The sequence below is a fragment of the Gekko japonicus genome, unplaced genomic scaffold (genome assembly GCF_001447785.1).
Source record: "Gekko japonicus isolate JY-2015 unplaced genomic scaffold, Gekko_japonicus_V1.1 scaffold1911, whole genome shotgun sequence".
In the NCBI taxonomy this organism is placed as follows: Eukaryota; Metazoa; Chordata; class Lepidosauria; order Squamata; family Gekkonidae; genus Gekko; species Gekko japonicus.
In genome coordinates this window covers 286892-297798 of record NW_015170945.1, presented here as the reverse complement: position 1 = coordinate 297798, position 10907 = coordinate 286892, and the positions used below count along the sequence as shown (strand labels likewise).

General features: G+C 44.1%; 1 protein-coding gene across 1 annotated transcript in view; it reads left to right on the top strand.

The window, feature by feature from the left end:
* Positions 1-10458: 10458 nt before the first annotated feature.
* Positions 10459-10907, top strand: part of PAFAH1B1 (platelet activating factor acetylhydrolase 1b regulatory subunit 1) — a 112789-nt gene continuing 112340 nt past the window's right edge. Inside the window, exon 1 of the mRNA XM_015418889.1 lies at positions 10459-10839. The gene's annotated coding sequence lies outside the window, so the exon portion shown is untranslated. The remainder of the gene's footprint in view (positions 10840-10907) is intronic.

Here is a 10907-nt window from a genome sequence, read left to right as displayed (position 1 = left end):
AGCGGTGTCAGGGATGGGGCAGCAGCAATGGGGTGGGGGCACTGCATATTTGATAGGGGGCACTGCCCTATGAGCCCCACTGCTGCTGTAAAAAGTAAAAAGCACATGGTTGCAGGGGCATGGTGGTTGTTTCCTGCTGCAATAATACGACTTCAATAGCTGTACTTGAAGCAAGTCTTTTAACCACAAACAGCAGGCTAGGATCCAGATATTGCAGAAGCAGTTTAGAGACAAACTGGCTCTTCAGATTTTGGAAGGCTTGTTGAGCTTCTGGTGTCTCGATACGCAACAGCTTTGTCAGGGGTACAGCCAAGGTTGAGAACTCTGAAATGAATTCTCTATAGTAAGTTGCAAATCCAAGGAAGCGCTGAACATCTCTTCAATTTCGAGGTGCCTGCCAGGAGACCACCACTTCTACCTTTTGGGGGTCCATCATAATACCCTAAGGAAGGACGTGGGGTCCCAAAAATTCTACAGATGAGAGGTCAAAGGAACATTTTTCAGACTTGGTGTACAGGTGACATTGGTGCAAAACCATTCGTACACGCTGTAAGTAAATAATGACGTATCTGTCCAGTAGATCCTGGAATAAATCATAAATCCCTGGAACATGGTGGGGGTGTTGCACAATTCAAACGGCATCAGGAGGTACTCGTACTGGCCATATCAGGTGTTTGTTTAACTCACAATAGTCCATAAAACAATGCAGCAGCCTTTTCAATCCTATATGCGAGAGGGAAAGTAGAACTGCATTGTCTGCATATAGCAGAAGAGGGACATGAAACACACCAAGTTTGGCACTGTGTCCATCAGTAGTATTCAGAAAGGGAGTAAAATCATTAATAAAAAAGTTAAATAATAAAGGAGCTAACACACAGCCTTATTTCACACCTAAACTTATTGGGATCTTCTGGGTTAAATCACCCTCCCTAGAACACCTAATTTGACAAGTAGCATTAGAATGTAGTTTTTTAATTAAAAAAAGGAGTCTCTTATCAGTCCTTTGATCCCTAAGTTTCTTCCAGCACAAGTCTGTTTCAAAACCCAGTCTGGACTTCCGTGGTCCTGCCTAGAGAGATTTCCGTTGATCAGTCTTGTTGTTTTGGTCACAGTCTTTGTGATATGTTCGAAATACTCCAATTTTGTAAATATTTGTTTTAACAGTCCAAAGATATAGCCCACTGTTTTAGCTATCAGGTAGCAAAAATCATTTGCAATACTGGCTGCTCCCTCTGCTCCCACTACTGTTGCGGCCTCTACTGATCTTTTTGTCTGCTGCATGTTTTCAGCTTCTGCAGGAATTTCCTCGGAGTTGGAAGTATCAGCTAACAGGGCATAGTGATTGGTAACAGGAGTAGTGTAAATAGCTTCATTCTTTGCTTTAAAAAAATCTTCTATCTTTTTCTGTTTACAGTTGGGAGGTGTAGTTCAGTCCTCTGGGTCTCGAGACCTCTTAATTTGCCTCATTCCAGGTACTGTGTAGTTACTAAGGGATTACATACAATTTCCCAGTTGTAGCCTTGTGGAGTTACTATCTTGTAAAGGTGTTGGCTGAAGGTGGTAGCATGATGGTATTTAATAGGATTTGGAGATGGTATTCCAATTAGAGGATGTATTCAATAGGATTTGGAGATAAGTGGAGCTTGCAGAATAATTAAAAAGCCAAGTGTTAAATAGTTGGATTGTTGCTCTACTTTGCATCTATTTTGCTTATCTAACGAGAGAACCTCCCGTGAAGATCTCCGGAGCTTACTAAAGGAAAACACTCTTTTCTCTCTCTCTCACTCTAAGGATAAAAAGTAACTTCTGTTTAGAGTTGAGAGGCCAAATTAAATTCTCAAAGGGAGTCAAAGCAGAAAAAAAAATTAAAACCACTTGCTGTTTGCTCACCGAAGGCTGCAGCGAGGTTCCTATCTCCAAAACCAGAGAGATAAAAGGCAGATAACATTTTCCTCTTCACATCTCCGAAAATAATAAAGCAGACAGATATATCCAGCCACTTAAAGTGTCTTTAAAACAGTAAAAACAAGTAAATATTTTTAAACTTGTGGAGTGTATCAGCTAGCTGTTGTTCTCCTCCACCATCCTGTGCTATCTCCTTTCATCATAAACAAATTGAATGGATTTATGGATTAATCAATGAAGGCTGCAATCCTATGTAGACTCTTGAGACAGTAAGTCAACTGCAGGCCTTACTTCTGAGTAACCATGTATAGGACTGGGCTATAAGATTTCTTCAATCAATTCTATTTACCTACTTAGAATACATTTATGTTGCCTCACGTAGGAACCTGCTGAGGTGGCTTACAAAAACGAGAGTCTTCTAACAAACTCATTCATTTGTACCTAATATACTCAGTGAAGGAAAGTTCCATTTTCAAGCTAGTAGTCAGTCTTACAGTATTATCCTAGGAAAATTCCCTCTAAGCTGCGCTGGGTGTGCCTGTGCACAAAATTTAAACAGGTAGCGCAGGCATTACTGCTTTCAGTCCACAATGCATTTTCCCCTCCATTGGAAATAATGGAGGATGAGGGCACCTCCTTCTGGGGCCCATAGAATTAGACCCCGTGGTCCAATCTTTTTGAAACGTGGGATTTTGTTATGAGGCTCACCAGAAACTATGCTGCAAAAGTAGTGCCTCTACCTCAAAAAACAGCCCCCCCAGAGCCCCAGATACCCTTGGATTGATTTCTCCATTATAGCCTATTCTAATGGTCCTTATAGAGTTGGAAAAAATTATTCCCCCCCCATACCCCTAGTATACTTTTCAGTATGAATTGTAAGCTGTCTTGAGTCACAGGGACAAGTGGGATGTAAATATTTGAATAAATAAGTAGTTTGGGCAGGTTGATAACATTTAAGCAATTTCCTCTTTGTTAGGTTAGGCAGGGTCCTGACAGTGATTGTTCTACCTCTGTTATACTTGACCTGTAATGCTGCTTCTCATATTTCACTAAAAAACACAAAGTAGACTGCAAGAGTTTCCCACCCCTCTAAGTGCTGGTATATTTTCTAAGGCTCAGCACAGGGTGATGGTCTGAGCTGAGGCCAGGTCTACCAATATAGTGGACTGGGGTAGGTAGACCTCCGGAGGCCAGGTATATCAATAGAGTGGAAAGGGGTGGGTAGTCCTGTTCCCTGGAGGACAGATCTACCAATATAGTAGACTGGGGTGAGTAACTTGTTCTCTGGAGGGCAGGTCTACCAATATAGTGGAAAGGGGTGAGTGAAATGTAACTTGATTCTGTTTTCTCTTATGATGTTTAAATTGTTCTTAAAATATAGTTTAAATATAATTTAAAAGAACTTATTCTGAGATTTTTACAAGGTTATGGAAGTAATTATCTAAAAAACTAATTTACATGATAGTCAAATGTAGACTTACAGCTTTAATGCTACTAGCTTTTTTCACTCACAAGGTAGAATTTCTGCTCTCAACATTATGGAGCTTAGAGGGAATATTGCCTGGGAGTAAGCCTCATTGTTTAGACTCAAGTAGAATTCTACATAGACCAGTGTCGGATTCCTCTCTTATATACCGGTTCTCCATAAATTTCCTCTAATCATTGTGTAAGAAGCTGAGAAAATGGAAAAGGCCTAACTGGCAAATTTAGAGAGTCTGTGCTGTATATGTGGACTTTTGTAAAAGGCCGTGTAAATGGTTGGAAGGAGACTGAATGAGAAGGAATGAACTGAAGGAAATTAGGGGATTTTCATAGATCAGGAATCTCTCTCTATTGCCAGAACATGTTTGCCTATGGGATGGGGCAGCAGGGAGAAAACGGGAATATTGGGTGAATAATAACAATGCTAACAAATATGAGACTGCTGATGGAAGATCACATCACTATAAAGATAACTGGAAGGCAGTATCATATTCTAGTCCCCCAGTCACTTCCTACTTGCCAGTATTATTAGGTAGGGCAGTATCAAGGGACTGGAAACTCTGCCTGAATCTCTCCTTATATATAATTGAATAGTGGGTGCCAAAGTTCTAAAATGCACTCCTTTAGTGTATGGACGCTTGAACTGTCAGTCAGAAGACGCTGGCTGGGTTGACTGGCTGCTTTGTGCAGTCCCGCCCAGTGTTTCAAGGTCTTTTGCATATGGAAGCTGATTGGACTTCACTGCATTCCACACCTCAAACTCACCCCCCTCCCCGCAAGGCAGTTGGAATGTCAGTTGCATATGGAACCTTCAAGGTCTTTTGCATATGGAAGCTGATTGGACTTCACTCCATTCCACACCTCATACTCCCCCCCCACCCCGCAAGGCAGTTGGAATGTCTGGTGGTGTGTAGGTCCCAGGATCATGTTTTAAAAGCTGCCTGGGGAGATGGGGACCTCAGACAGGTTACAGTGCCATAGACTCCACCCTCCAACCCAGCTATTTGCTCCTGGGGAACTATTGTTGCCAATCTTGGCCCAGCACCCATCAAACCATTCTGCCCTCTTCAGAATCCACCCCCCAAACCTCCAGGTATTTCCCTCCTTAGAGCTGGCAACCCTACATTCCCCTCAGTGCCTGTTGGTAGGCAACTAAGCTTGGTCCTGTCACCTACTTTGGCCTTTGGGAGAAAACACATTGGGGCCAGTCCTGATAGGGTTGCCAACTCCAGATGGGAAATTCCTGGAGATTTGAGGGATGGAGCCTGAAGAGGGTGAGGTTTGAGGAGGGGTGGGACCTCAGACAGGTACACTGCCATAGACTCCACCCTCCAAACCAGTCAGTCCCACATGGGGAACCATTGTTGCCAATCTCCAGGTGAGGGCTGGAGAGCACTCAGAATTACAACTGCTCTGCAGAAGGAAGGGCAGAAGTCAGCTGAAGTCAAAGGGGCAGATAATGGTAGGTTGATGGTTAGCTGGGAAGGAGATGGGGTTGCCAACTACATGCTGACAAATTCCTGGGGATTTGAGGGGTGGAGCCTGGAGAGAGTGGGGTTTGCAGAGGGGTGGGACCTCAGACAGGTAGAATGCCATAGACTCCACCCTCCAAACCAGCCACTTTGTCCTGGGTAACAATTGCTGCCAATCTCCAGGTGAGGGCTACAGATCACTCACAATTACAACTCCTCTTCAGGTAGCAGAGATCAGTTCCTCTGGAGAAAACAGTGGACTCTGTCATTATACCCTGCTGAGGTCACCACAGCAAAATGACACTGTTTGCCCAAAGCCAGAGCACTCCCCCAGAGCCTCTTTCTAGATCCCGTTGTATTGCTTTCACAACGGGCTTTACTGCCAGTAATAATAATAATAATAAATAAGGAATCTGAAGGGGTACAAAGATTACGTTGGCTGGGGGCAGCACAATTATATTTCCTAAATAAATACGAAACTACTAAAAGATGAGAAGCATATTATCTGAATAATGAGCTAGAAAGACAGTATTTCCATTTCCATAATACTATTTCAATACTTTCCCATTTATTAAGAGTAATAAACATGAAAGCATTGAAATACTAGACATTTCCTTAACACCAATAAGCAGGGACTTACTTTAAGAAATAGAAAGATATTTCCTGACTTCTGGTTTCGGCGTGACGGGACGAGGTTGGGCAGAGAGAGCGCTCTGCCTAGCAACGAATTTCTTGGGTGTTTGGAGGGGTGACTGAGCGGGGGAGACCCTGCCCATACCCCAGCGAACCCCCTGTAGAGGGGTCCGTGTATGAAGAGTGAAGGAGGTGGCTCCGGGGGGCGACCTGCGGCGTGCTTACCTTTTTTCAATGGCCCATACCCAAGGAAACACTCCGAAGAAAGGAGCTCAGTCGGAGCCACCGAGAATACAGATCACTCTGGAGAAATAGGATGGTGAGGTGATCGACTTCTGACTTTTGATTTTTGATTCCATGAAAGCGTTTACTTTAAAGGTTCTTTACATGGGAACGACCGAGGGTCTGCGAGGACGCGCAGTTAAACAAGCGGCAGGGAACGGTGTGGCGTTCTGACGCAAGCCTGAAGGTCGAGAGGAGAGACGGTACCGTATTAACTGCAAGAGAGGGACAGATACTTTGTTAAAAAGCATTGAGAATGAGTCGAGCTGCCTTAGAGAATCGCTGACTGTGCGCTTAGAGGTGGGGTTGTGCGCTTGAGAGGAGGGAAGAATCATAAGAGGAACAGAGTGGATTGAACAGAGATGGTTAATAAAGCGAATAGGAACGGACAGAACAAGAGAACGGGAGAGAAGCAGATTGACGTGTAGATTGGCGTGCTGACTGGTGAGCGGTGCAATACCCTGGCAGCTGAAAATAGGAAAAGAAGTACAGACAGAGAAGATACAAATAAGGGGACAGGACATATAAAGACATATAAAGAGAAGAAAGAAGAGCGATAAAGCCGAAGGAAACGGAAGAAGTTGGAGAGAAGGAAGACAGAAATAAAGGAACAGTGTACATATTTAAGAGACTGCTAAATGACTGACAAAGTGTTGATGTACATGTTGATGTATATGTTGGTGTGCATTTTTAGATGGCAGTGACTGAAATATGCCTAAGGGGAAGTGAAAGGAACGGAAGTAGGGGGAAAAGGAAAGGGAAATTATAAAGGGGTAAGGACTAGTAAGGGCTAGTAAGGTCCAATATGGCAACGGGAGGCAGGAGACCGTCTTTTTCGGCCCCTGGGCAACCACAGGTTGTCCAGGTGAATGTAAAGGATTTAAATGCTCTTATACAGGAGGCGGTGGCAACCGCAGTGAGTGCTGCGATACCCCCAGCAATAAATCTAGCTTTGCAATCCGCTTTGCATCCGGTTGTAGAGAAGGCGTTGGAACCAATACATATAAAAATCGATAATTTAACAAAGCAATTTGACTTGCAAATGGAAGAAACCAAGGAATTAATGTTGGAAAATAAACAGGAGATTGAAATTTTGGCCAATACAATGAGTAGTTTAGAAAATAAGATGGAGGATTATGAACAGAAAATAAGCGCTCTGGAAGAGACTGTGTCCAAACTTGAAAACGAGAATACTTTAAGGTTTCAAAATATACCTGAACAAGGAGAGGATGTCCAACAAAATGTAACACAATTACTAGCAGAATACATTAATGAAGAAGATGCGACAAAAATAAACAATGACATTGAATCGGCGTATCGTGTGAACTCGGCGTTTGCCAGAAAGAATAAATTGCCGCGAGAAATTCACGTTAGGTTTGCAAGGAAAAGATTACGCGAGCAAATTCTGCCCTACAGAAGCCATTAATTCACCAAGAAAAAGAAATTAAAATATTGAGGGATGTCCCTTGGAGGATTAGAGAAAAAAGGAAGCTGTATCTAAAATTAGTAAATGCGTTGAAAAGAAAAGGGATAAAATTTAAATGGCTAATGCCAGAGGGCATTGTGTTTAATTACAAAGAAAGATGGTATAAGATAAATTCTATCTTCAAAATGGATGATTTTATTAGAAGATTTGGAGAAGAACTTGAGATTCAAGCGTCAGAAGAAAGTGAGGGCCAAGAAGAAGGAGAAGATAAGGAGGAGGATAACGAGAGTGGACAGGTGAAGGAAAGGAAACAAGAAAGGAAGGCTAGGAAAGCTAAAGAAATCCCGTTACAAGTGCGTACCAGACTATTTTATAGAAGAAAAAAGAACACTAAATAAGATGGAAGGAAGGAGGAGTAACGAAATAAGGGTAATATCAATTAACATTAACGGACTTAATAGTCCGCAAAAACGGAAACAAATTTTTCATCAACTTTTGAAGTCTAAATTACATATTATTTGTTTGCAGGAAACCCACATTAAAAAGGAACATCAAAAATATCTAGAAAATAATAAAATAGGGGTTAAGTTTGCCTCATCGGACCCTAATAAAAAGAAAAAAGGGGTGGTGACGTATGTGAAGGATTCACTACACCCAGAAATGATTTATGAATCTAAGGATGGTAGAGTGGTTATAGTTAAGATACAAAGAGGCGGAAAAACCATGCTGGTAGTAAATAACTTCTGCTTCCTTCTCTGGGGCCGCTCCTCCTCTTTTGGGGAGGGAGGGGAGAGAGAAAACAAAGTTGGAATCCTATTGCAGCCTCAAGACCAACAACGTTTTATTCCAGCTTTAAGCTTTTGCATGCAAGCATACTTTTTAGGAGGGAGTAAGTGGGTTCTTCTGACACGCACACTGTATGAGGAAATTATTTTGGCTTATTCTGAAAAGTTTTTTTTTTTTTTAAAAAAAAGACTGGATTTATCTGTTCATATCTGCATTTATTTTTTCCCAAAAAGAGCCTGATTAGGAATTAGAACACTTTGATTAAATCTTGGAGAGTGGAGTGATTTCAGGTACCAAATGATAATAGCACACATTGGTAATGAGACAGGAAAACTAGCTCTCAATTCAGTCCAGGAGGATGCATTGTCTAAAGCTTCATTATCAATTGCAATTCAGCAGTCTCCCTTTCTAATCTCTCTTTGAAATTCCTTTGTAAAAGCACTGCTACTCTAAACTCAGCAACTGAATGTTGCAGTTTCTAATGCCAGACTTATGTCCATTTTGGTGTAGTGGTTAAGTGCATGGACTCTAATCTGGGAGAACTGGGTTTGATTCTCCACGCCTCCACTAGCAGCTGCTGGATGACTTTGGGCAAGCCATAGTTCTGTCAGAGCTGTCCTTTAAAGAACAGTTCTTGAAGAGCTCTCTCAGCCCCACCTACCTCACAGGGTGTCTGTTGTCCGGAGGGGAAGGGAAAGGAGTTTGTAAGCCACTCTGAGACTCCGAGTTAAGGGTGGGGTATAAATCCAATCTCTTCTTCTTCTTCTTGTTTGCATCCTCCTGGATGGAACTGAGACTTAGGTTTCATGTCTCATTACCAACGCTGGTATCTCCACACCTACTACCCCTCTGCATATCACCCTAATCCAATCAAGCCTGCTATTGCCATTCGACATCTGAAATAACCTTTATAAACTTTATGTCTCCGGTACCTCGTGTGACATTTTATGGCACGTGTGGCCTGGCCCAACAGAGAGACATTTATGTGAGATCCAGCCCTCATAACACATGAGTTCAACACCTCTGGTCTAGAAAGATATTTCCTCAGTATCCATAAGAAGCTATTAAGGGACTAGAATGGTAGTATTAAGAAAAGAATAAAATTAAGTTTGGTAGCAGAGACCAACAACATTTTCTAGAGCATAAGCTGTCATAAGTCAAAGGTCACCTTTTCAGATAATAATAAAAATAATAAATACAGAATTACTGAGGGACTAGTAATAGTTTTTCCAAAGTAATATACAGAAAGTTAAGAGAAGCCATTTTGGCTCAGGCCAATGGCCCATCCAGTTCAACACCCTGTGGCCAGAACCCAGGTCCCATCAGGAGCTCCACCAGCGGGGCCAGAACTTCAGAAGCCCTCCCACTGTTGCCCCCCAAGCACCAAGAATACAGAGCATAACTGTCCAGACATAGTGTTCCATCTACATGTTGCTCTATATGTTTATTCAGTCCCCTTGTAAAGTCATAGAATTGGAAGGGACCTCCAGGGTCATCTAGTCCAACCCCTGCACGATGCTGCCACCACTTCCTGCAGCAATGATTCAGGGACTAGAAACAATTTCTATAACAATGAATTAATTATTATTATTAATAATAATACTAATAGTAATAATTTAATTTCTACCCCACCCTCCCAGCCAAGGCAGGCTCAGGGCAGCTTACATAAAGTCAACACACAGTTTACAATAAAACATAAAATATAAATTAGATTAAAACAATACTAAAACCACTTAGACCACACAGTATAGTAAAGTTTTAGTGACATTGATTTCATAACGGCTCTTGCTGTTCAGTTCTCTCTTCTCAGTCAGTTCTTCGGTCTTCTTTGATTATCCTGCCGGTGACGACTAGCTCAGGCTGTTGTTAGAATTCCAAGGGGAACCAGGGCTCTCTGACCCTCAGCTGTCAGTTCTTCATAGCAGCGGTGGCTAATAATAATAATAATAATAGCAGCCGCACAAATTAGGAACTACTGAGAGACTAGAAAGGCATTTCCTAGCTAATAAGAAAGTACGTGAGGACTAAAAAAAATTGGTGCTTCCAAAATAACGTATATGAAATTTATTAGGGACTAGACAGACATTTCCCGAATAATAATACCAACAGCGACACATAAGGGAATACTGAGGGACTCGCTATGTCCTGAAGGGGAAAAAAAAATTACAATCATAAAAACTACCAAGGAACTAGAGAGACAGCAGGACCTGGACGGTAATAAGCATAACCAACAGAGAGCTACGGGAGCAGCAGAAAAAGGATATTTCCTCAAGGGTAGTAATAATGACAGCCAATAAGAGCTCCTGAGGGACCGCGGAACAAGGGCCACGGCGAGCAGGCGGGGAGGGGAGCGGGCTGAGGCAAAGCCGCCGCCGCAGCGCATGCCGGGAGCCGGGCCCACGGCGGCGGCGGCGCAGTGCACGCCGGGAGGCGGCGAGCTTTCGCCTCCCCCTCCCCAAGATGGTCTCCCGCCGCCTGTCCCCGCCCCCCTCGGCTGGGCGCACATGCGCAGTGCGCGCGGCGGGCCGAGCCTGCTCCCTCCTCGCCTCGCTCCTTCCTCCCCTCCCTCCTTCCTGGCGGCCGGGGCGCCACTGACAAGACCGACAAGAGCGGCGACCGAGACCGGCGCGGGCGGCAGAAGAAGGGGGAACGGGCACCACCGCCGACCGCCAACCACCACGACGACGACGAGGAGGAGGAGAGGCCGCTCCGCCAGAGCCCCGCGCCCTCTCCGCGCCCCCCCGCCTCCCTCCGCGCGGGAGGGGGCCGCACCCCTCCCTGCCTCCCTCCCCGGCGCTGCGAAGCCGCCTCCCTCCCAGCCCTTGGCGGGGCCCGCCGCCGGCGGCCGCTCGGGTAAGGCCGGCTTCCCCTGCCCCCTCAGGACACCCGGGGGGTGAGACGGGCCGAGAGAAGCGGGGAGG